The 27,430-nt window shown below is 39.9% G+C and overlaps 1 protein-coding gene and 1 pseudogene across 2 annotated transcripts in view; one reads left to right on the top strand and one right to left on the bottom strand.

Annotated features, from left to right (window-relative positions):
• Positions 1-403: 403 nt before the first annotated feature.
• LOC103008142 (protein farnesyltransferase/geranylgeranyltransferase type-1 subunit alpha-like) lies at positions 404-6,669 on the bottom strand (annotated as a pseudogene).
• A 17,957-nt stretch (positions 6,670-24,626) lies between these two features.
• KANSL1 (KAT8 regulatory NSL complex subunit 1) overlaps positions 24,627-27,430 on the top strand; it is a 187,607-nt gene continuing 184,803 nt past the window's right edge. Inside the window, exons 1-2 of one of the 2 annotated variants that reach the window (XM_057536028.1) lie at positions 24,627-24,666; positions 26,592-26,730. The gene's annotated coding sequence lies outside the window, so the exon portion shown is untranslated. Of the gene's footprint in view, positions 24,667-25,387; positions 25,466-26,591; positions 26,731-27,430 lie in introns of those variants that run through there. The other variant, XM_007175818.3, reaches the window with a different exon arrangement.

Genomic DNA, 27,430 nt, shown 5'->3' with positions numbered 1-27,430 from the left:
ATTGCATTCCCTGCTTTCTGAACCGAAATGTAAGTGACTCATATCCTTTACATAGGCGTTACCTGCAAACATTAACCCTGCAAATCTTGACATACACCGTTTAGGGGGAGTTGATGCTAAGGGGTTGCAGTAAATGTTGAAAGGCTACAGAAGTTCCTTTGGGGACTTCCTGTTTCTCCTCCCTCCCCTGAATTTCTCTGCTTAACAAGAATCAAATTACTTAGAACTAGTCTGAATAGCAGCAGCACCCAAGGAGCATCACACTGAGTTCATGTCAAAAAGCAGTACCTGGGTAATGTACGTTTTACACCACAGGCAAAGGGAATGATCGCTCTGGTTTTTAACTCCTGCATTAGAGTCTCTTAGAAAAATAAAAGCATCCCATCAAGTCTTCTAGATGGTGTTATTGCTGTACATTTGTAGATGGGTCACTTTCTGTGCTGTGTTTGCTTTGAAGGGATCTTCCAATATATCTCCAATATTCCTTTCTTATAGTGTCCTTTTCTTTAGCTAGGATTTCACATAACTTTAATGCTTTATTAAGAATGTCCTCCTTACCCGGCAAGGATCTCATTCAGATTCGATGGAGAAATCAAAAGCTTTACAGACAAGCAAAAGCTAAGAGAATTCAGCACCACCAAACCAGCTCTACAACAAATGCTAAAGGAACTTCTCTAAGTGGGAAACACAAGAGAAGAAAAGGACCTACAAAAACAAACCCAAAACAATTAAGAAAATGGTCATAGGAACATACATATCGATAATTACCTTAAATGTGAATGGATTAAATGCCCCAACCAAAAGACATAGACTGGCTGAATGGATACAAAAACAAGACCCATATATATGCTGTCTACAAGAGACCCACTTCAGACCTAGGGACACATACAGACTGAAAGTGAGGGGATGGAAAAAGATATTCCATGCAAATGGAAATCAAAAGAAAGCTGGAGTAGCTATACTCATATCAGATAAAATAGACTTTAAAATAAAGAATGTTACAAGAGACAAGGAAGGACACTACATAATGATCCAGGGATCAATCCAAGAAGAAGATATAACAATTATAAATATATATGCACCCAACATAGGAGCACCTCAATACATAAGGCAACTGCTAACAGCTATAAAAGAGGAAATCGACAGTAACACAATAATAGTGGGGGACTTTAACACCTCACTTACACCAATGGACAGATCATCCAAAATGAAAATAAATAAGGAAACACAAGCTTTAAATGACACAATAGACCAGATAGATTTAATTGATATATATAGGACATTCCATCCAAAAACGGCAGATTACACGTTCTTCTCAAGTGCGCACGGAACATTCTCCAGGATAGATCACATCTTGGGTCACAAATCAAGCCTCAGTAAATTTAAGAAAATTGAAATCATATCAAGCATCTTTTCTGACCACAACGCTATGAGATTAGAAATGAATTACAGGGAAAAAAACGTAAAAAAGACAAACACATGGAGGCTAAACAATACGTTACTAAATAACCAAGAGATCACTGAAGAAATCAAACAGGAAATAAAAAAATACCTAGAGACAAATGACAATGAAAACACGACGACCCAAAACCTATGGGATGCAGCAAAAGCGGTTCTAAGAGGGAAGTTTATAGCTATACAAGCCTACCTAAAGAAACAAGAAAAATCTCAAGTAAACAATCTAACCTTACACCTAAAGAAACTAGAGAAAGAAGAACAAACAAAACCCAAAGTTAGCAGAAGGAAAGAAATCATAAAGATCAGAGCAGAAATAAATGAAATAGAAACAAAGAAAACAATAGCAAAGATCAATAAAACTAAAAGTTGGTTCTTTGAGAAGATAAACAAAATTGATAAGCCATTAGCCAGACTCATCAAGAAAAAGAGGGAGAGGACTCAAATCAATAAAATCAGAAACGAAAAAGGAGAAGTTACAACAGACACCGCAGAAATACAAAACATCCTAAGAGACTACTACAAGCAACTTTATGCCAATAAAATGGACAACCTGGAAGAAATGGACAAATTCTTAGAAAGGTATAAACTTCCAAGACTGAATAAGAAAGAAACAGAAAATATCAACAGACCAATCACAAGTAATGAAATTGAAACTGTGATTAAAAATCTTCCAACAAACAAAAGTCCAGGACCAGATGGCTTCACAGGTGAATTCTATCAAACATTTAGAGAAGAGCTAACACCCATCCTTCTCAAACTCTTCCAAAAAATTGCAGAAGAAGGAACACTCCCAAACTCATTCTATGAGGCCACCATCACCCTGATACCAAAACCAGACAAAGACACTACAAAAAAAGAAAATTACAGACCAATATCACTGATGAATATAGATGCAAAAATCCTCAACAAAATACTAGCAAACAGAATCCAACAACACATTAAAAGGATCATACACCACGATCAAGTGGGATTTATCCCAGGGATGCAAGGATTCTTCAATATACGCAAATCAATCAATGTGATACACCATATTAACAAATTGAAGAATAAAAACCATATGATCATCTCAATAGATGCAGAAAAAGCTTTTGACAAAATTCAACACCCATTTCTGATAAAAACTCTCCAGAAAGTGGGCATAGAGGGAACCTACCTCAACATAATAAAGGCCATATATGACAAACCCACAGCAAACATCATTCTCAATGGTGAAAAACTGAAAGCATTTCCTCTAAGATCAGGAACGAGACAAGGATGTCCACTCTCACCACTATTATTCAACATAGTTCTGGAAGTCCTAGCCACGGCAATCAGAGAAGAAAAAGAAATAAAAGGAATACAAATTGGAAAAGAAGAAGTAAAACTGTCACTGTTTGCGGATGACATGATACTATACATAGAGAATCCTAAAACTGCCACCAGAAAACTGCTAGAGCTAATTAATGAATATGGTAAAGTTGCAGGTTACAAAATTAATGCACAGAAATCTCTTGCATTCCTATACACTAATGATGAAAAATCTGAAAGAGAAATTATGGAAACACTCCCATTTACCATTGCAACAAAAAAAATAAAATACCTAGGAATAAACCTACCTAGGGAGACAAAAGACCTGTATGCAGAAAACTATAAGACACTGATGAAAGAAATTAAAGATGATACAAATAGATGGAGAGATATACCATGTTCTTGGATTGGAAGAATCAACATTGTGAAAATGAGTATACTACCCAAAGCAATCTACAGATTCAATGCAATCCCTATCAAATTACCAATGGCATTTTTTACGGAGCTAGAACAAATCATCTTAAAATTTGTATGGAGACACAAAAGACCCCGAATAGCCAAAGCAGTCTTGAGGCAAAAAAATGGAGCTGGAGGAATCAGACTCCCTGACTTCAGACTATACTACAAAGCTACAGTAATCAAGACAATATGGTACTGGCACAAAAACAGAAACATAGATCAATGGAAGAAGATAGAAAGCCCAGAGATTAACCCACGCACCTATGGTCAACTAATCTATGACAAAGGAGGCAAAGATATACAATGGAGAAAAGACAGTCTCTTCAATAAGTGGTGCTGGGAAAACTGGACAGCTACATGTAAAAGAATGAAATTAGAATACTCCCTAACACCATACACAAAAATAAACTCAAAATGGATTAGAGACCTAAATATAAGACTGGACACTATAAAACTCTTAGAGGAAAACATAGGAAGAACACTCTTTGACATAAATCACAGCAAGATCTTTTTTGATCCACCTCCTAGAGTAATGGAAATAAAAACAAAAATAAACAAGTGGGACCTAATGAAACTACAAAGCTTTTGCACAGCAAAGGAAACCATAAACAAGACAAAAAGACAACCCTCAGAATGGGAGAAAATATTTGCAAATGAATCAACTGACAAAGGATTAATCTCCAAAATATATAAACAGCTCATTCAGCTCAATATCAAAGAAACAAACACCCCAATCCAAAAATGGGCAGAAGACCTAAATAGACATTTCTCCAAAGAAGACATACAGACGGCCACGAAGCACATGAAAAGATGCTCAACATCACTAATTATTAGAGAAATGCAAATCAAAACTACAATGAGGTATCACCTCACTCCTGTTAGAATGGGCATCATCAGAAAATCTACAAACAACAAATGCTGGAGAGGGTGTGGAGAAAAGGGAACCCTCTTGCACTGTTGGTGGGAATGTAAATTGATACAGCCACTATGGAGAACAATATGGAGGTTCCTTAAAAAACTAAAAATAGAATTACCATATGACCCAGCAATCCCACTACTGGGCATATACCCAGAGAAAACCATAATTCAAAAGGACACATGCACCCGAATGTTCATTGCAGCACTATTTACAATAGCCAGGTCATGGAAGCAACCTAAATGCCCATCAACAGACGAATGGATAAAGAAGTTGTGGTACATATATACAATGGAATATTACTCAGCCATAAAAAGGAACGAAATTGAGTCATTTGTTGAGACGTGGATGGATCTAGAGACTGTCATACAGAGTGAAGTAAGTCAGAAAGAGAAAAACAAATATCGTATATTAATGCATGTATGTGGAACCTAGAAAAATGGTACAGATGAGCCAGTTTGCAGGGCAGAAGTTGAGACACAGATGTAGAGAATGGACATATGGACACCAAGGGGGGAAAACTGCGGTGAGGTGGGGATGGTGGTGTGCTGAATTGGGCGATTGGGATTGACATGTATACACTGATGTGTATAAAACTGATGCCTAATAAGAACCTGCAGTATAAAAAAACAAACAAAACAACTAATACTAAACTTTCATTGGGTTATTTGTATGGAAATATGTTAATATAAATGTTTCAGACATTACATGAAATTTCTAAAAATGTTATATTTGTATTTGTATGGAAATATGTATGGAAATATGTTAATATAAATGTTTCAGACATTACATGAAATTTCTAAAAATCTTATATTTGTATTTGTATGGAAATATGTATGGAAATATGTTAATATAAATGTTTCAGACATTACAGGAAACTTCTAAAAATCTTATATGTTCTGGTATAAGGTTATAAGTAATAATCCTAGTTATTACTTTAAAATGTATATCTCAGAAATAACTAATTTTCTTGTCAACTGCATTATTATGAACTTTCATCAAATCTTTAACCATGGTCATTTTTAAGTCTTCTGTCATTTACAGACAGTTCTGGGTGTACTCTGATGATTTTGCAAGTATGTTCCTATAAAAGGGTTTCATCTTCAAGAAATTCATGGAAAAGACTCTGACAAGTACAGGTTTCTGGTAACTGACTGTACTGCTGAACTGAATGAATAAGCATTTTCAGAACTCTAATGAAAAACTGATGAACTCATAAAAGTGCTAACAAAAGATCAAGATGAAAAAAAAATTAATTACATGGGACTGAGTGAACTGATGAGGATGAGTATAATTTTTGTGACTTTCTGTCTGAATTAAAAAAAAAAAAAATCCCACAAGGACTCAGAGGCAAAGAATATACAAATCAATTTTCACTGCAAAGTAAAGGAGCTGTTACAGTGGAGGATTACTGGACTGAATGTCAATATTATGACATAGTATGAGTGTGTTTCATGTTTGGTAATTGCAATCATTGTTGCTTTTGTTGTGGTCATCCATGTACAATGCTTGGTGTCAGTCTATTTATCTCTTGTAAAAATAAAATACAGTGTGTGTGTGTGGAAAAAAAAAAAAAAAAAAGAATGTCCTCCTTGTTGTCGCATTGGTTTTCTAGCATGTCTTCATAGATGTCCAAGAGAAAGGCAATTAGGGGGAACTGTGACTTGGTTGTAAATCAAGTAAATGATTTAACAGGTTGGGATACTTGGAAAGACCACGATCCTGCAAAATCCCTTTCAAATAGTTGCATGCACTTTCATTATGTGGTACTAGTTTGATAGTTTCCAGAGTGTACTGGACCTCTCTCTTCAATACAGCACGATCATTGTAGCCCGTGGTGTTAGAAATTACGAACTATCTTTGGTTCCAGACAGTTATTTCTCACATCCTCTTTGAGAAGTTGGTCTACATACTGCAGCTCATTATCACAAAAGTTAAAGTCCTGAATAACCCATTGTCGATGCCAGGTGTGATAATTCTTTGCATCCTGATTAAGAATATCAGCAATAAACTTAAGCTCCTGAGATGGGTCTCTCAGCCATTCCACGAGCACTCGCCTGTGCTGCCAAACTTGATAGTTTTGGGGGCTGTTCCTCAATTATTGCCGTGATGTAGTTCATTTCCTCATGTAGATCCTTTTGAAGCGACTTTAAGAGAACTCTCCGAAAATACCACACTGTGTAATTGGCTGCATTTAACTCGATAGCATCTCTGGTTAGTTTAAAAGCCCGTTCACTTCTCTCGTCACGCTGCAGGACAGTCCGGAAATAATCATAAACATCTTGAAATTTTTCACTATAAATGATCTGGACCGCTGCATTGGGGCCATCATTCTGCAGCACTGGATCTCTATCAGCCCCTTCTGCCCTGTCCCTGTACAGGACATAGGTGGGCGAGTCCAGGCTCAGGAACCCTTCGTCCATAGGGGACGCCGCCGCCTCTTCTTGCGGCGGCTGGGGCGGCGAGGGATGCGGCTGGGGCGGCTTCGTGTCGGGCTGACCAGGCTCCCCGCCCTGCGCAGCCGCCCCGACGCTGTCGGCGGCCGCCATCTCTCCTCTGCCCGCCGCGGAGGAGGCGGCGGAGGCCCCGCCCCTATTCCATTTATTCTTATCAAAGGCAGACATTCCTATGGTTTGAATAGCGAAAAAGGTTTTCACACTTGTAAAAAAGAGCAGTCTCTTCCCCAGAGGGAATCACTTTCCTCTCCCTTACCAGATTCTCTTAGTATTTATCTGTATTCTCCAAATGCAACGTTTGATTTTTCAATTTTAGGAGTTATCTACTGACTGCCACTGAGGAGAATGAAGATTTATATTTCCTACATCGTTTCTCCCTACATAAATAATCTTCCTAGTCTGCCTTCAATATAATTATAATTGTGGCTAGAGCAATATTCAAGGTTTACAATTTCATCACTTTTTAAACCATGTTCGCAACTGAGCCAATATAACACTGTGATTTCCTTCCCTGTACAACTTTTTTGTTTTCCCTAGATTATTTGCCTTGTTTCTCATTGTTAACTTTTAAATACTTATAATTAATTCAACTCCAAACTCTTTACCATTTGTCCAAATCTCCTCTCAACATGTTCAACTGTATCAGTTATGCTATCGATTTCATCCTCTTGAAGTATCTTCTGTAGCTTTCAGAACTGCTTCTATCTGGACTGGCTGCCTCCTGTTAGTTGCATCCTTAGCTTTCTCTTTACCATCATCCTAGAGATTCCCTTTGCTCTTCCTTTATGATGGTTCTCCTGTTTCCTGTATCCAATGCCTTCCTCTTCTTCATTTATGCCCTCACTTCGGTGGGGCTTCCCGAGAAATGGTTGAAGTGAAGTGTCGCAGGCTGAGGTCCCCAGGAAGGAGATTCTGAAACAAAAATTAATGTACAAAGCTTTTATTAGGGAATGTTCTTGGGATCAACATCTACGGAAGAGAAGGAAAGGAAGCAGGTTGAGCAGAGGGAGACGTTGAGCTATGATGAAGTCTCCGTGAGGGCCTCAGCTGACTGGGCAGTTCTGAAGCTAGATATTTTAGGAGTATTGACTCAAGGTTAAACCTGAGACTCTTGGGTTCACAATGTCAAAAGGCAGGCAAAACAAGAGAAGTTACTGAAAGCACCACACTTGTTTAATGCAAATTGACATCCTTTTTCCTTCAGCAAGTTAAGCAGGGAGCATAAAAATAGAGAAGGGGGCTTCCCTGGTGGCGCAGTGGTTGAGAATCTGCCTGCCAATGCAGGGGACACGGGTTCGAGCCCTGGTCTGGGAAGATCCCACATGCCGCGGAGCGACTGAGCCCGTGAGCCACAATTGCTGAGCCTGCGCGTCTGGAGCCTGTGCTCCGCAACAAGAGAGGCCACGATAGTGAGAGGCCCGCGCACCGCAATGAAGAGTGGCCCCCGCTCGCCCCAACTAGAGAAAGCCCTCGCACAGAAACAAAGACCCAACACGGTCATAAATAAATAAATAAATAAATAAAATTTAAAAAAAAAATAGAGAAGGGCATGGATGAAAGGGACACATAATCTTATCTGAAGATCCAGTCCCTCTCTATCTCAGCCACTGCAGACTCCTAGCCAATACAGTAAGTCCCCGACATACGAATGAGTTCCATTCCAAGAGCGCATTCGTAAGTCCAATTTGTTTATTAAGTCCAGCGAAGTCAGCCTAGGTACCCAACTAACACAATCAGCTATATAGTACCGTACTGTAATAGGTTTATAATACTTTTCACACAAATAACACATAAAACAAACAAAAAATAAACATTTTTAATCTTACAGTACAGTACCTTGAAAAGTATAGTAGTCCAGTACTGTATGCCTGTGGCCTCTGCTAGCAAAATTTTCTTCCTCCATTCTGCACGAGGGGGTTGGAGCCACCTAACAATCTGGATGGATGTTGCAGTTTTCTGCAGAAAACTCAACTTGACACCCTCCCATGGGAGCCTGATGCTTTGCTCAATGCTGGAAAACTCTCTGGAGGCCAGGCATTTGTACTAAAACATTGACTAGGGGAGCTGTGGAGTTTCAGTAGCCATGAGTCTTAGCATAGATCCTATGAGTAATTCTATAGGCTTTCTTAGGAACACAAACACCTTGTTTACTCAATTTCCAGGTAAAAACATATTTTCCACCTTTCAGAAACTTTTCTCAAAAATCTATTCAAAAATAAGTTTTACATAATTATGCTTATGACATTTTTAACGAACATGTTTACAATTTGACAAAAAAATGAGGCGGAAAAAACTCAAAACAAGTTCACTTTTAGGGGAAGGAATAAATATTACAAATATTTATAAACATTGTAGTGGGTGGACATTTAGAGTGGTCCTGAGTTGGGGCAAGGAGACAGGACTTCATACCCCCATGTTGACCAGTCATTGGATGCAGGCTGGCTCAGAAAGGGAAAGTGTCCTTGGATGAAGCAAGTCTTATTCATCCCTGTAAGGGGGTTTTGTATATTTTATTTAACCCCAAAATCCAAAATATCATACGAACATGTAATGAGCATAAACATGAATAAAATATTTTACTTTATTTTCATATTAAGTCTTTGAAATGTGGTATGGGTTTCTTGTTTGTTTGTTTGTTTGTTTGGCCACACCACATGGTATGTGGGACCTTTTTTCCCCAACCAGGGATCAAACCTGCACCCCCTGCACTGGAAGTGCAGAGTCTTAACCACTGGACCGCCAGGAAAGTCCTGAAATGTGGTATGTATTTTACATTTATGCCACATTTCAATTTGGACTAACCACACTTGAAGTGCTCAATAGCTACATGTGGCTAGTGGCAATGATAGTGGCCCTAGATAGGTGTGTTATTATATGCACCAGGATCTATGTACAAAATGTTCATTACAGATTTTTTTTAATTACCTAAAAGTATAAATACCCCAAATGTCTATCACCAATAAAATTATAAATAAATGATGGTATAATTCAAATGATGGAATGGTATAAACTAGAATTAGACACAAAAATATAGATGAATTTTACAAACAAAAAAGTAAGAAACAAAACAATACGTATCACTACTTGGCAACCACCATAGTAATAATTGTTTGGGGCCAGAATGATCACTGAATGCTAAAACTAATTGGCAGAAGTTCGATGAGAAACAGGATATGTACATAGTCTCAAAGTCCCTCCCCACAAGACACATTATTTTCACCTCACAATTAACAACTTTTTTTTATTTTGGCCGCACTGCACAGCTTGTGGGATGTTATTTCCCTGACCAGAGATTGAACCTGGGCCCTCGGCAGTGAGAGCAAGGAGTCCTAACCACTGGACCACCAGGGAATTCCCTACAATTAATAACTTTAGAGTGGGGGATCTCGGCAGATGCCACCTTAACCACGTGATCAAAATTAACATCAGCGACGGGACAAGTAGATACCACGTGCTTCCTGATAGGATGCATGGAGAAGTATACAGCATCACTTCTGGATATGATATTCCTGCCAAAAATGCATAACCTGAATCTAATTATGAGGAAATACCAGACAAATTCAAACTGAGGGACATTGTACATAGTAAGTAACCTGTAATCTTCAAAAGTGTCAAGGTTATGAAAGACAAAGATAGACTAAAGAACTCTTCCAGATTAAAGGAGACTAAATTGACAAGAAAATGCAATGTGCGATGCTGGATTGGATCCTGCACCAGAAGTTATTTTTTTTAATGTTCTTTTCCTATAAAGCACATTAGTGAGACAACTGGCAAAATTCAAATAAGGTCAACAGATTAAATAGTAGTGTCAATATTAATTTCTTGATTTTGGTAACTGCGCTATGATAGAAGATAATAGCCTTATTTTTAGGAAAAACAAGTATTTATGGGTAAAGGGACATTATATCTGCAATTTATTCTCCAACAGTTCTGAAAAAAAAAAATCTGTGTGTGTGTGGAGAGAGAGAGAAAGAAAATTATAACAAACTTTGTAAAATGTTAACATTTGAGGAATCTCAAAGAAGAATGGATGGTAATTCTTTGTATTATTTTTGCAACTTTTCTGTAAGTCTTTATTTCAAGATACAATGTTAAAATAATACATATATAATTCTATTTATATAACAATTTTAAAAGACAAAACTAAACTATGTTTAGGGATACATGCACAGTTGGTGGAAGTATAAAGAAAAGCAAGAAAAGTATTTACTACAAAAGTCATGAGAGTTGTAACCCTAGGAGAGGGGAGTGTACTGTGATCCAGAAGAGTCAAAGGGCCTTTCATGATGCTAATAATGGTGTTGGTTATACAGGTGTTTGCTTTATCACTATCTGTTAAACTGTACATATAATTCTTTTCTGCACATGTATTATATTTCAAATAAATGTTTAAAAAAGAAGAGAATAACCCTGAGGAGACAAAAAATTATAATATATTAAAAAAAATTTTTCTTTTTTTTTGGCTGCACCTTGCGCCTTGCGGGATCTTAGTTCCCTGATCAGGGATTGAACCCTCGCGCTCGGCAGTGAAAGCGCGGAGTCCCAACCACTGGATCACCGGGGAATTCCCCTAAAAATGTTTCTGTTTCAAAATGCTTTGAACATTTAGCAGCTTCAGCAAAACAGGAATTGCCTTAAAATATATGTTATTAATAAAAATATTTTTATTATTTATAAATAATATGTTTATAAATATACCTTTAATTTATAAAATTATTACATTTTAATTTATTAATTTTATAAAATGAATATATTTGTAATATTATGTTATGACTAATATAAATGTTACGTGTCAATTATATTTCATTTTAAAAAAAGATTTTGGTGAATTGATAATTAGGTTAATTGGTCAGTCAGCTTTTTGTTCATCTAGAGAGTTAACCTAGAACCAGACATGAGTGGGAATAAAAGTCATGGTCATCCAGGAGACCAAAGTAAAAGGCAACTGCAGTGTCAAAGGCACCCATTACCTTTATTAGGAAGGGGCGTAAAGAGAAAACCTGCGTCAAGCACAGCTGAGACAAGACCCCCTAGTCTGACACTGCCCTGTTCAGCTTCTAGAAAACTACATCTTCTTGCAAACTCCAACAAGTCTCTTAGACTAGTTCTGCTCTACATGGTCCCTGTTCCTCGAACTAGTAGTTCCTTTCTTCAGTTTCTGCCCTGACTCTAACTGGACTTCCCTGAAAATCTGACCTGTGTCTGCAACACCTCCCAGGGCAGACTATAGTGGCTATTGATCTTTATTTTTCTGACTTTATTTTTAATGCTGACATACTCCTTTCAAGAATGGTCTGACCCCCAGATCCACAGGCCCTACCTTTTTTCCAGAGGGCTTTCCTCCCAGCTGCCTCCTATCTTAAGTACATCTCAGAATGGCCTAGGTCCCCCTTAGCCACTGATTAGCAATAGACATTTTAGAATGGCGAAGGCATCCAGGATCGCCCTTTGGAAACTCTAGAGTTTCTAACCCAATTTTAAAAACACAGGCTCCATCCCTAGTGGATCACTCCAGATAAAATAATAACCATATATGCAAATCAAAACTTCAGGACGTATTCCATAGTACATGCCTTTAACAAGACACCAAATAGCTGAAATATGGACTGTTCTTAAAGACATGTGATATTTGAAAAAATAAAATAAAATTTTTAAAAAGATTAAAACAAAAAAACAACAACAAAAAAAGGGATATTTGATGGTCACAGTTGTATGAAGCCACATTTTATTCTCTGCTTCATATCTTTCTCCTTCTGTGCAGATTAAAGAACAATAAAATGAGTGATGAAGCACACAGATCAAGACTGTGACTAGCAACGTATGTGTAAACACACAAAAGAGATCAAGACAAGTTGTACTCGCTTTAGGGGACACTATTTATTAGATGATGAGATTTGTGTGGATGGAGAGAACACTAAAGGAGGGTTGAATTCCCATAGCTTCCCCTGCTGCCCTCCACCTTCGCTCCTCCACCTCCATGCACAGTCTCTTCCTTTTGAGGTTCATGTCACCCAGCCAGGAGACCCGCTTCTCCACCTCAACTCATCATCCATCATTCCAGCCATTCCTCCATGTAAACTTATAGTTTGGTCACCTAGGTTTGTATCTTCCTTTCCATCATCCTGGCTAGCTTAAACATGTATGCCTCATCTTCCCTCAATTTCTTCAACTCGAATGACCTTCGAATCTATAGCAGCTTCCACCCACGACCATGCAAGGGAACTTGCCAGGCCGTGGACCTGTTCCATCTCTGAAAGTCCCATTCCAGGATTCAGCTCTCTGACCCATAACCTTAACCCTTTCCAACTTTCTTACTTCTTTCCATTGTCCTCAGTTCTTCCATCTTATAGAGGCAAAATCCTATTAATCTTTTTAAAAACCCATCTTTTGGGCTTCCCTGGTGGCGCAGTGGTTGAGAATCTGCCTGCTAATGCAGGGGACACAGGTTCGAGCCCTGGTCTGGGAAGATCCCACATGCCACGGAGCAGCTGGGCCCGTGAGCCACAACTACTGAGCCTGCGCGTCTGGAGCCTGTGCCCCGCAACGGGAGGGGCCGCGATAGTGAGAGGCCCGCGCACCGCGATGAAGAGCGGTCCCTGCACCGCGATGAAGAGTGGCCCCCACTTGCCGTAACTAGAGAAAGCCCTCGCACGAACCGAAGACCCAACACAGCCAAAAATAAAGAAATAAATAAAGTAGCTATAAAATTAAAAAAAAAAAAAAAAAAAAAGATGGGTAGAGGGAAAAGATTTAAAAAAAAACAAAAACCCATCTTTTTTTTTTTTAAGGTTTTTTTTTAAAATTATTTATTTATTTATTTATTTATTTATTTATTTTTTTGGCTGTGTTGGGCCTTCGTTTCTGTGCGAGGGCTTCCTCTAGTTGCGGCAAGCGGGGGCCACTGTTCATCGCGGTGCGTGGGCCTCTCACTATCGTGGCCTCTCTTGTTGCGGAGCACAGGCTCCAGACGCGCAGACTCAGTTGTGGCTCATGGGCCTAGTTGCTCGGCGGCATGTGGGATCTTCCCAGACCAGGGCTCGAACCCGTGTCCCCTGAATTAGCAGGCAGATTCTCAACCACTGAGCCACCAGGGAAGCCCTAAGGTTTTTTAAAAACTTATTTATTTTAGTTTTGGCTGCGTTGGGTCTTTGTTGCTGCGCGTGGGCTTTCTCTAGTTGCGGCGAGCGGGGGCTACTCTCTGTCGCAGTGCTCTGGCTTCTCATCGCAGTGGCTTCTCTTGTTGCGGAGCACAGGCTCTAAGTGCACGGGCTTCAGTAGTTGTGGCACGTGGGCTCAGTAGTTGTGGCTTGCGGGCTCAGCAGTTGTGGCATGCGGGCTCTAGAGAGCAGGCTCAGTAGTTGTGGTGCACGGGCTTAGTTGCTCCACGGCATGTGGGATCTTCCCGGACCGGGGCTCGAACCCGTGTCCCCCTCATTGGCAGGCGGATTCTTAACCACTGCACCACCAGGGAAGCCCTAAAAACCCATCCTGATTTTGCGTCCTTCCTAACTAATCTTGGATCTTGTCTTCACGATCATTTAATCCAGGTGGGGTTGGGGGCGGTGTCACAAACTAGAATACAAATTGAGTGATGCAGACCCAGTGTCTTAGTCTGCTCAGGCTGCCATAACAAAATACCATAGACTGGATGGCTTAAACAACAGAAATGTATTTTCTCACAGTTCCAGAGGCTGGAAAATCCAAGATCAAGATTCTGATAGTGTTTGGTTTCTGGTGAGGACTCTCTTCCTGGCCTGTAGATGGCCACCTTCCTGGCCACCTTCCTGCTATGTCCTCACATGGCGGGGGAGGGAAATTAAGAGAAAGAGAGAGAGAGGGAGAGAGAGAGGGGGCACTCTGATGTCTCTTCTTTTTTTTGTTTTTGTTTTTGTTTTTTTTGGCCGAGAGGCATGCGGGATCTTAGTTCCCCAACCAGGGATCAAACCATTGCCCCCTGCAATGGAAGCACAGAGTCTTAACCACTGGACCGCCAGGTAAGTCCCAGTGTCTCTTCTTATAAGGACTCTAAACCTATTGGATCAGGGACCTAACTTTATGACCTCATTTAACCTTAATTATTTCGAAAGAGACCCTGTCTCTAAATGCAGTCACCTTGGGGTTTAGGGCTTCAATATGAATTTTGGAGGGACACAATTCAATCCATAGCACCCAGGTATTAAAAATGTTACAGGGGATGGTAGGGACCATGACAAACTAGAGAAGCATAAGCCTGCTCTAGAGCTGCCACTCATCCCCAGAAGATGTTGCCGTATAGCAGAGGTCCTTAACAATAATCATGCCATGGAATGCTTTGACAATCTCACAAGGCCTATGAACCACTTCTTAAAATAACATTTTAAATGCATAAAATATTTTTTAAAATTTTTATTGCAGTAGAGTTGATTTATAATGTTATTAGTTTCTGCTGTACAGCAAAGTGAATCAGTTATACAAATACATATATCCACTCTTTTTTAGATTCTTTTCCCATATAGGCCATTACAGAGCATTGAGTAGAGTTCCCTGTGCTGGTCAATAGGTCCTTATTAGTTATCTATTTTATATATAGTAGTATGTATATGTCAATCCCAGTCTCCCAATTTGTCCCTCCCCTCTAAAATACTTTTAAATAAATACATACATAAAATAAAAGCATGTACACTCAACAAATTCTGAATAGAAGAAAGTTTCCTCAACTCAGTAAAGGGCATCTAATGAAAACCTCACAGCTAACAGCATACTTAGTGGTGAAATACTAACTAAACATTTTTCTCCTAAAACCAGGAACAAAACAAAGCTGCCCACTCTCACCACTTCTATTCAACATTGTACTGGAATTCCCAGTTAGGGCAATTAACATGAAAGAGAATGAAAAGGCATCCAAGTTGGAAAGGAGGAAGTAAAATTATCTTTATTTGCAGATGACATGGAGGAAATCCTAAAGCTGCTAGAACTAATAAACAAGTTTAGCAACGTGGGAGGATATCAGATCTATATACAAAAATCAATTCTATTTCTATACACTAGCAATTAACAACCTGAAAATGAAATTAAGAAAACAATTCCATTTACAATAGCAGCAAACAACAACAATGAATCTTAGGGAATAAATTTAACCAAAGAAGTGTTAGATTTGTTCATTGGAAACTACAAAATATCAGCAAAAATGGCAGAGTAGCAAACTCTAAAAGTCTGTCCCTCCACAAAAGCAATGAATAACCTGACAAAAACTGTCAGAATCAACCTCGCTGGGACTCTGAAAACGAATCAAAAGTTTACAGCAACCCAGGGAATGAGTAATCAAGAAAAAAACAGTTGGATCTTGGCAAGAGAGTTTTGTGGTATTTTAACTTAGTCTAGCCCCATTTTTCTCTCTCCAGCTCAGCGTTGATCTAGAAGACAACGGCTTGCATTCCCATTTGGTACTATAGACTCCTAGTACCAAAGGAAGAAGAATGGACCTTATTCTCAAAGAACTGTACTTGTTTGTTTGTTTGTTTTTTATTGGAGTATAACTGATTTAAAATGTTGTGTTAGTTTCTGCTGTACAGCAAAGGGAATCAGTTATACATATACCTATATTCACTCCTTTTTTAGATTCTTTTCCCATACAGGCCATTACAGAGTATTGAGTAGAGTTCCCTGTGCTATACAGTAGGTCCTTATTAGTTATCTATTTTATATATAGTAGTGTGTATATGTCAATCCCAATCTCCCAAATTATTCCTCCCCCCCTTCCCCCCTGGTAACTATAAGATTGTTTACTACATGTATAACTCTACTTGGTTGTTTGTTTTGATTGCCCAGTGGCTCCCTGAAGGACTAGCTCAAAGGGCTTGCCTTTATTTCCCTAACTCAGAACTCTCCCAAAGTGGAAGCTGCTACCTAGGAGACATTAGCCAAAAACATTTAAAGGCAAATGGATTAGCTGCTGCCACCCAGGTCAAATGATAACCCAGGTCAAATTGTCTTATTTCAGGTCCTTGTGATTTCTCAACTGGGTTCTGCAGCAGCCTCCTAACTGCTTTCCTGGACTCCAGTCTTATCCTCTCTGAACAATTTTTCATATTGCATCCAGAGTGATTTTTCTAAAAAGCAAATGTGACTGTATTTCTTGAAGGCTTAAACTCCTCAAAAGCTCTCCCTGCAGGCCCCTATGCAAGGATGACACACAAATTCGCAAAGCGTTCCATATTTTTGAAAAAGAATATATATATGCATAACTGAATCACTTTGCTGTACAGCAGAAACTAACACAACATTGTAAATCAACTATACGTCAATAAAATAAATTTTTTAAAAAAGTTCTCCATGCCCCCAAGTGTGAAGCATACACCTCTCAGCATAATATTCAAGGCTCTCTGCAGGTTGATCCTACCCCTCATCTTCTCTAGATCAGTGGTTCTCAGAATGTGGCCCTCAGACTGGCCACTCTGGTCAGCAGACCTCACTCCTACCCACTAAATCAGAATCTCCAGGGATGGAGCCCAGGAGGCTCTTTTAACAAGGGTGGTTTCAATGCATATTGAAGTTTGAGACCACTATTCCAGATTAATTAATTTTCTTTCTTGAACGCCATGCTTCAGCCATACTGAACTATCAGTTTCTGGAAAGTGGTTGCTATCTCTCACCTTCTGGGCTTTGCACATGCTGTTCCCTCTGTTCCCTGCTTGCCCACCTCACGCCCGTGCTTCCCTCTATCTCAGCATTTATTCCATTGTAAGGCTTTTGTCTGTTTTTGTCTGTCTTCCCCACTTCCATGTAAACTTTGAAGGCAGGGACACCATCTTAATCATCATTGCATCTTTAGCACCTTGGCAGGTGCTCAATAACTATTTTCTTAATGACTATAGAGATTTAGATGTACAGAAACCTAATTGCTAACAGCAGTCAGCAACCAGCTGCTGGGGTTCATGAGGGACAGCCCAGTGTCTTGTGCTATTACTTAGGAATAAATAGAGTCAACATATACCTACTTGCATTTTACTCCAGTCCTACTGAATATCACCATCCAGTGATCTCTTAACTAAGCTGATGACAGTGGGAAGGAAAGGAAGTGGTAAATATGTGATACTGTGAAGGAAAATCAACACAAGTGAAAGGATGTGAGAGTAGTGCATACAACTCAGGATCTCATCTCTTCTCATATTTTAAGCCAGAAGGCCAGAGTCCTAAGGACTGAACAGTAACAGCAATAGCATCAGGCCACCTTTACTGAGCATCTACTCTGTGCAAGGCTTTACCTGTGTTAATATTGACAACAACCCTAGGAGGTAGGTATTATTTTGAGAAAACTGAGAAATCAAGTCATTAAATATTTGCCTAAGATCCTACACGGTAAAACCACTGTTATTGGTACTTCCTGTTCATGAGTCACATGGCCCCAAATTACATCCTCACCCCTGATCTTCACAGATCAATTGTGCACAATGAGGCCCATAGGTGCGGGTGAACGGATCACCCAAACTTAAGGAACATGGCTTTTGTATAATGGTTTGGTGTATCATCTTTGACTAGAACACATGAGCTGTTATTATAGGATCTCAATGCAGTTGTTGGGGAAATAAAACTGAGGGACAGAATTTGCTTGTCTCCCTAATATGTGCACCCATGGTCACAGGAACCTCCATTACCCTAACTCTCATCACAGTGTATCGTAATTACTTGGTGAAAATGAAATTTGGTTTTCCTCTTCACTGCTGCCCCTCCAGTACAGCACCTGGTAGGTGGAAAGCACCCCAATCTATCACCAACCAAGCCCATCTGGGACTAGCACAAGCTCCTTAACCTCGCCTGGTCTGTCTAATCACCAAGATTTTCTCTAGTTTCTCTGTAAAGTGTCACACAGGGTTCTATGCATGGACAAACAAGGATGAAAAGTACAAGTTTACTTTAGATACTGTAGTTACTGTCTTTACTTTGGAATGTCACATCAGACGCCTTTGTGTCTGACTGAGAAAAAAGAGCTTATAACTGATCTTACCCCTTTAAAAATTTTTTAAAATATATATTTTTCAATTTATTTATTTTATTTATATTTATTTTTGGCTGTGTTGGGTCTTCGTTGCTGCGTGCGGGCTTTCTCTAGTTGCGGAGAGTGGGGGCTACTCTTCATTGCGGTGCGCGGGCTTCTCATCGCGGTGGCTTCCCTTGCTGCGGAGCACGGGCTCTAGGTGCGCGGGCTTCAGTTGTTGTGGCGCGCAGGCTCAGTAGTTGTGGCTCGCGGGCTCTAGAGCGCAGGCTCAGTAGTTGTGGCGCACGGGCTTAGTTGCTCCGCGGCATGTGGGATCTTCCTGGACCAGGGCTTGAACCCGTGTCCCCTGCATTGGCAGGCGGATTCTTAACCACTGCCCCACCAGGGAAGCCCCCATTTTAAATTCTAAAGAAATATTTTAGCCAACAGTTATTTATTTAGGCTTCTGTGCCTGGCAGTGCATTGTGTAAAATAAAATATAGAAGATGTTTAAAATGTTTAATTTATTTTTTGATAAGTGATACTTTGACATGGTTCAAAAGTTTGAAGAGAGAAAAATTCCCCTCTCACCTCATCTTCCAGCTGCTCGGTTCCCCTCCCTGAAAGCAACCAGTGTTATTTAATTGTGACCTCTCCCAGAAACATGTTTTAAGTGTATGCAAGTACATATGTAAGACATTTTTTTTTGTCTCCTTCCTTACACAAATGGAAGCATGTCAAAAACATTGTTTGACACCTTTTTTTGTTTTTTCACTTAATATATTTTGGAGATCACTCTCTAGCAGTACATGTAGTAAAAGAAAGACTTCCTCTTTCTTTTTTAAGACTGGATACTCTTCTGTGGTCTATTTGATAATAGCAACACAGCTATAATGATAATAATATTAAATATAAAATAGCTAAACTTTAAGAGTTTTACTTATTAGCATATTTAATCCTCTCAGCAATACTATTAGATAGGTATGATTGTTCTTCCCACTTTGCAGAGGTGAGTGTTTAAATAACTTGCCCAATGTCACAAAATTCATAAGTGACGAACAGGACAAGCTATCTAATTTGAGGGGCTCAGTGCAAAGTGAAAATGTGGGTCCCTTATTCAAAAAGCAGGGGGAAAGTACCATTAAAGGCACTAAAATATAAAGCTTTTTCCATTCTTTCATGGTCTCTAACTTGTCTCACCATGGTGCTTTTTATTTGCTATTCAATGTCATCTAAGTAAAGAAAAATTTTAAATTTAAATCGTTATTATGAAATTTACCATCCTTCTTTATATTGTGCAATGCCAGTTTTAAAGAGCATTTAACTCCTATGTTGAATCACCGAAATTATACAATTTGTATTTTGTAACTTGTACTCGCAGGTCTATTTTATTCTTACCAGAACAATGGGAACTCTGCATAAATGAACTCAAATGTTTTGATTTCATTTCTTGATATGTGCACATTCTACCAACACTTTACTTTCAGCTTCCTGATAAGCAAGGAAGGACTGAAAGGAAAAGGAACTCTGGGTTGCCTTGTCGCCTTCTATGTCATCATTTTCAGCATAAGTGATTGGCTAACACGGAGAAGTAACGCAAGTAAGAAATGATATGATATGGCTCTTTGGTCTTCCATGTTTCTTAGAAAACTGTCTTCTTTCTGGCTTCAGAGCAAGTTCTAGTTCAAAAGGAAAGCATGGCCTCTCAATGCTTAGTCAGTCATACATGTAACACACTTACCTTGTACAAATTTGCTGAATTTCCCACGTATCACGAGTCCACCAGAATTCTGTGCTCATGGAACATCACAGATGCTATTTGCGAATGAGGTGGCAAGGAATGGTGACACCCAATTTGTTCATAGCTCCTCTGCTTCAAGAGGCAACAGCAAATCATGAGGCCCTTCTGAGTGTGGGACCCTGTGTGACTGCATAGCTCACATGCCCATGAAGACAGCCCTGGTGACAGAGCAGGATGCAAATCATAATTTATTTAACCACTCCTGTAACGAAGTGCATTTAAATTTTATTCTCCTCATCGTTTACAATGTTTCAAAAACAAACCAATAGCCGTGTATACACAGATTATCTAAAGATTTGTAAGTAGGGAAACATTTATTACACTTTTTTCATTTTATTTAATGTGCTCTGATATAATCTTAATTGTATTCTCTGGTTGAGATTCAAGCCTTCTTTCTTGTGAGCAACTCTATGGTAATAATAAACAAGCCCATGTTCCCAGACTTTTCATAGAATATATGATAAATTCTAGAGCATAAAACAGTGCCTGCCACATAGTTGGTGCTAAATAAATATTTGGGGAATGAATGAATAAATCCCTAGGGATGGAATTGCTGAATTAAAGGTTATTTGCATTTATAATTTTGATGGCTATTACCTAATTGCCCTCCATAGATGTTGGAACAACTTATATTTTCACCAGTGATGCAAAAAATGGCTATTCCCTTCTCCATTGCCAACACAATGTGTTAGCAAGCGTTATCTTCATGACCTGTTAGTATCTCAGTGGAGTTTTTTTTGTTTTTCCGTTTTTTTTGGTCATGCCTCATGTGATCTTAGTTTCCTGACCAGGGATCGAACCCTCACCCTCAGCAGTGAAATCACGGAGTCCTAACCACTGGACTGCCAGGGAATTCCCTCAGTGGAGTTTTAAATGCACGTCTTTTAGTAAAGTTTAGCATCTTTTCATTTGTTTAAGAACAATTCTTATTTTCCTTTTATGTGAAATTTCTGTCGTATCTTTTGTCCATTTTTTTCTACAGAGATTTTTTTTAAAAATATTTTCTTTGTGAAATATAACATACATACAGAAAAAATATATACATTTTGGGGTACATTTTAATAAATAGTTACAGAGCAAATACTTGTGTACCCGTCACTTGATCAAAAGTAGAACACTGCCAGCCCCTAAGAACAACCCCTACTCCCAATCAAACAAAACTCCTTCTGCCCCCGACCGGCTCTCCTGACTTTTATTGTGTTCATTTCCTTCTTTTTCCTTATTTTACCTCCTATCTACGCATCCCTAAAGAATATAGTTTACTTTTGCCTGCTTTTAAACTCTATGTAAATGGAATAATACTAGATATATTTTTTTGTATCTTGTTTTCTTTTGTGTTCAATATTACCTTTGCAAAAAGGTATTCATGTTGTTGAATATAACCACCATTTATTAATTTTCACTGTACAAATATATCACAATTTAACCATTTATGCTTGGTAGACATTTGGGCTGTTTCCTTTCTGGGTCACTGAGGAACAACGCTGCTATGAATATTCTTGTATAGTCATCCTGACACTTGAAATTCTGCATTCCCTAATAATGTATATGTAGTAGTGGGACTGCTCTGATAGAGTATGTATATCTTCACTTTTATTGGATTATATCAAAGTCATTTCCAAAGTGGCTGTACCAGTTTACACTCCCACCAGCAGTGTACAAGGATTGCTGGGCTTTATTTATTGATTTGTAGGAGGTCTTTATATACAGCATTATGGAAATTAGTCCTTTGTAATATGAGTAGCCAGACATTTTTTTCCAAGTTTACAATCACTTTAAAGAGACACTGATATTATTCCCCCCTAGAGGAATGAAAATGTACCTGGAAAAAATGGAGTATTCTAATTTTGAAGCATTTAAATGAAAAGCAAGAGTTCTGGGCTAACCTTCTTAGCACTCAATTTGCTACTATATATGTCATTAATACAAATAATCTTACCAGAAATTTTCATGGAATGTGCCGGAAAGCAGCATGCCAAATATAATAATAAAGATAGTTAAAAACTGAGTGTTTAGCCTGTGTCAGGCACTATTTTAAATCCATTATATGTATTAACTAATTTAATCCTCACAAAACCCCTAGGAGGTAGTTACTATTTTTTGCCCAATTTTACAGATTTATGAAATAAGATACTGAATTGCAGATGTTCTCTAGGGCTGATTTGAGCAATATTAATAAACTCAGAGAAAAGATTCTTTCTTAACTGATAAAGATGTTTTCTTTTTATAATTTTTTTTCCCTCTTGGTAGTGAATGATACCCCATCCTGGGCTCCTCTTCCTCATCTTTTCGGATCTGCAATACACCTCAGAGCTTTCTCTTTTTTCTTTGAAGACAGATAAGGTGTATATATATCTTTCCTCCAACCCTCATTCATCACCCCTGTTCTTAGTGTCACAGAGCCGTCAAACATCTGCAGGCAGGACTGGGGACCAGAGGGTGCTTGGAGCAAGTGGGGAAGGGTAAGAGAGAGACAGAGATGGGGGTGGGGGAAGCAGGGTCACATCTCTATGTGGGTAGGGGAAGAATGATTTCTTTCCGATAGGATTTCTTAACCTGGGGTCCATAGATTAGGAAATCCATGAACTTGGATCAGGAGAAGGTAATATGCCTGTATTTTTGCAAAAGTCTAACAGAAAATTAAAAACAGGAAATTAGTATTTCCTTCAATTATGAATGGAGATAACAAACCAAGTAGTATTAGCAGTACCTGTGATCTTGTCACCAATAGAAATCACAGGTATTTTCTTATTATATGACATTTGTGGGTATCTTGAAATATTATTTTTACTCATTTACCACCTCAAAATTATGGTGGTCATTAGGCCTGCCACTAGATCTTATTATTTAATAGATTTAATACAAAGCACATATATTGCTATGTTACACTTTAAAAAATATCTTGAAAATTGTATTTTAATGTAATTGGTTTCCTTTGAATTTCTGTGTATATTTGTCACGCATTTAAAAACATTCTGAGAAGGGTGCATGTATGAAAAAGTTAAGAACGCTGCTTTTTGAGTATTCTCTTGGCTTTCATTCTTTTTGTTTTTTAATTAAAAAGCTTTTTAAAAATTGAAGTATAATTGATTTACAATGTTGTGTTAGTTTCAGGTGTACAGCAAGTTTTCATTCTTATTGAATGAGGCTAAAGAGGGTCTCTGAAGTGAGTCGTAAGACCTGTGAGGTTCTCATAGTTTTATTATTTTATTTTTCCAGAGACCCTTCCTCCCTTAACTTTCATACCTTTTCACTCTCTTGTTCTTGTCTCACTGACCCTCTTTCTGTTTCTTTTCATGCTCCTGACCTTACTGTGGGTGTCTCTTTCCATTTCTATGGGGAGTTTATCATGTCACTTATCACCATATTTAGGCGGAGAACTCCAAATCTCCTCTAGTCCAGATTATCCACCCTCTCCCAAATTTCCTAACTCCACTTGCCTCTGGGACACCTCTACTTGGTTTACCACTGGTATCTGGAACTGAACATATTAAAAACTAAAATTCCTCTCTAAATCTGCATGTTGTCCCGCTTTGCCTGGACGACCATCTTATCTGTCCCCCTGGTTTTGCAACCTTAGAATTATTTTAAAATTTAAGCTAATTAAATTCAAAAAATGGGAATCTTTGTGAACGGTACTAAAATCAAAAGATACAAAAGGATATACAGTGAAATGTAAGTCTTCCTCCCACCCGGTCGTCTCAGCTCCCCTCCTAGGAAGAAACCACTCTTTTCAGCTCTTAGAGTGATTTTTGATTCTTTCTTATTTTGGCTATATCTCAAGTCCTTCCTTGCCTGTGAGATGTGTGCCCTTCCCTCTCCAGGCCCTAGTGACCTTATATCTGGCTGACTTTATATATAAGTATTTGTATGTGTATATTTTATATACCTATATAAAATCTCCCTCTGTGGCCTTCCGGCCTCGAGTTTTCATCACATCGCTTCCTGGATGAAGAACCTACAAGGGTGAGGGGCCGGGGTTGGGGGTGATGGGTAAGAGGATCTCAAGGGGACTTAGGTAGGGGGTTCGGAGTGGCAGACTGGTGGGAAGCTCTGCCAGGGTTCCTATTTCTATTCCTTCCACCTGAGGCCCCTTTCCAGTCCTCTCATCCAAATGTCTCTCATTTCCAGGAGCCGAGACAGAGACAGAGAGATACCCAGAGACAGAGACGCCGAGGCACCAGCATCCCTCTCCGCTTCTGTCCCGCCCCACCGCTCTGACGGACATCCTCCATCAGCCAATGGCGCTCCCGATGTTCCCCTGAAGGGCCAATGAGAGACATAGGAGGGCGGAAGATTCCCCGCCCCCACTTCTAGGCTTGGTTGAGCCGTGCAGGTAGGTCCGGGGCTGGGGGAGCCGCCGTTGGTACTGGTGGCCGAGGGGGTGGGGGCACGAGTCGGTAGGGGTGATGGTGGGGAAGGGTAGGCGGCCCCGACCGCGGGAACCCGGGGGGGGGGGGCGGCCCGGCGGGGAGGCGGGGGGCCGACGGGCCCGGGGAGCGGGCGCCGCCGAGGGCCCTGGAAGCGGCTGGGCTGGGGGAGCGGGGACGCGTGTGTGGGGCACAGGGACCCCCGCCCCGCGCCCACCCGCAGGCCTGGGCCCCAGGTTGCGGGCAGAGGGGCTGGGGGCCTGTTGCTCTGGGGGCGGGCTGGGCCGGGCCCGGGGCCGGGGGCGCCGAGCAGAGCCCGGGGCGCCAGGCCGAGCCGAGGTGGGACGGACCGACGCGGAGAGGAAGGGAAGCTGCATCCCTCGGGCCGCCCCCTCCTGAAGCGAGCTGGGGCAACGGCCGCAGGCGCCCCTGCCATGAGCCCACTCTCCCTTTCGCCCCCTCCCTAACAATGGGTTTGGGGCAGAAGGAGTCGCCCGACTGTGGGAAGGGGGGTAGGTTTGGGACTGGGGTCCAGGGTGGGGGGAGGGGTGGGAACTCGGGCTCTCCCCTTTCTCTTCGCCCCTTGGCTTTTGCGGTGGGGATCATGGAGGGGCTCTTAAGCCCTCCCGAGACTTGGGTCAAGAGTCAAACTCCCCCCTACCTTCCCCCCCCTCAAAAAAAAATCCGACGAGCGGTAAGGAAAGTGATGCCAAGTCTTTGAAGCCGAAGTGACAAACGCATAGGAAGAACAAATCCACTCCAGAGGTTTTTATTTTTAATTTTTCTTAAAAATGAGGGTACTGTATATTCTTTGAATTTTTTGAAATTTATTTTACAGAGGTGGGTGCTGTTATTTTTGTCCCTACTCGGGCAAGCCTCCATTTTAAGCGAAGCAGTAACTGGTTAAGCTGGAATTTTCATTCAGGCCCAGGACGTGGGCAAGGATCCTACAAGAGGTCATTTAATCCATCCTCCTACCTCCAGACAAACTTGCCTCCCTCCCATCCTCAAAATTAAGTTGTTTGGTTTGCTTTTAAAGATCTCTAGGAAAGAAGAGTCTTTTGTTTGTAGCACTTTAGTCAAGAATGGATTTTACTTTTCATGTAGAATGGGCTCTGCAACTTAAACTCAAGAAAATTTAAGACAATCAGAATGATCAGAGAGGTTTTAATTTATTAAATAAAACTAAACGTGGCAAGGGGCTTTTTTAAAAAAATTTATTTTATTTACTTATTTTTGGCTGTGTTGGGTCTTCGTTGTGGTACACGGGCTTCTCATTGCGGTGGCTTCTCTTGTTGCGGAGCACGGGCTCTAGGCGTGTAGGCTTCAGTAGTTGTGGCACGCAGGCTCAGTAGTTGTGGCTCATGGGCTCTAGAGCACAGGCTCAGTAGTTGTGGCACACAGGCTTAGTTGCTCCGCAGCATGTGGGATCTTCCTGGACTAGGGCTCAAACCCATGTCCCCTGCATTGGCAGGTGGACTCTTAACCCCTGGGCCACCAGGGAAGTCCCCGCAAGGGGCTTTTTTAGGTGATCAGTTAACAAATCATTTTTTAATAGTGTTTATGAATTACCCTGGGTAATCATTTTTCTATCTGGGGAAAATGGTTTTGGCTTTCTAATTATTTGATAAGCAATTTTATATTATCTAAAATATGTGTTATACATTTAATCCAATTTTATGGAAAAATATATTTCTACATACATACGGAGATACCTATACCACACACATTTGTCCTTTTCCAAAGGGGATGGTATTTTCTACATCTTTTCAAGATGGTGAGGCAAACAGTACTTCAAATCTCTGTCCAGATAGCTTAAACTATTTGCTTATTCTTTTTTATTTGCTTATTCTTGATTATTTTTAATCTAAATGAAAGTCCTCTCTTTCAGATACCTTCTTGAAACAAAAGATTTTCCTTCCTGCTCATACTTGGTGACTGGGGGATTACTAAGACTCCCTTCTTGCTCATTTCTGAGTATTGTCTGAACTATTCCTGACACTATGAATGCTATTTGGATGCTTCTTAAGGTAAGATGTGTTTTATTATTTTTTTTAATTAAAGGCCTCATATTATTTCTTTTTCTTTACAATTGAGGATTTTCTAGTTCTTGAATTTGCAGTTCGTCAACCCTCTTACCTGACATTCCTTTCCCCTCAAAAAAACTGTTGTGTTTGCTTCCTAGGACTGATTAGTTACTCCTTACTTTGTATTGCTACTGTTCTTAATCATTGGTGTTAAAATGTTAATGAAGTTCTCAAATTAATTTCCATGAAAATGATGTGTTTATTTTTTAATTTTAAATTATGACAACCCACATAGTTGTAAAATTCTGTTCCAATCTCAGTAGGATGGATTGGCAATTCAGACAGCCAGGTCCGCTTTCAAACAGGTACTTTAGTGTCATAGGTGCTAGGGTGTGTCCCACTCTTGCAAATCTGTAGCTGATTCATGTGTTACAAAAGATGTGTCACTAGCCATTTATTTACTCCGAAACTTCATTTAGTATGTTAGAACATTCTAAGACCTGTTCGTTTATGTGTATAGCTCTGTTGGAGAGTTCTCCTGCTATTCCCTGGTCCTTTGCATGCGAATTTACACCATTTTTCTCAACAGGTAGCACTTTGTGCCATGTTTCATCTCACAAGATGCACCTCTTTGGGGACAGTGTGGGCAGATGATCTTTACATTAAAAAGCTTTCAGTGATGTGGTGGTTCTCCAGTCTCTTG

The sequence above is a fragment of the Balaenoptera acutorostrata genome, chromosome 20, assembly GCF_949987535.1.
Source record: "Balaenoptera acutorostrata chromosome 20, mBalAcu1.1, whole genome shotgun sequence".
In the NCBI taxonomy this organism is placed as follows: Eukaryota; Metazoa; Chordata; class Mammalia; order Artiodactyla; family Balaenopteridae; genus Balaenoptera; species Balaenoptera acutorostrata.
Note: the sequence above shows the minus strand (reverse complement) of the source record. Positions and strands in the feature narration are given on the sequence as shown.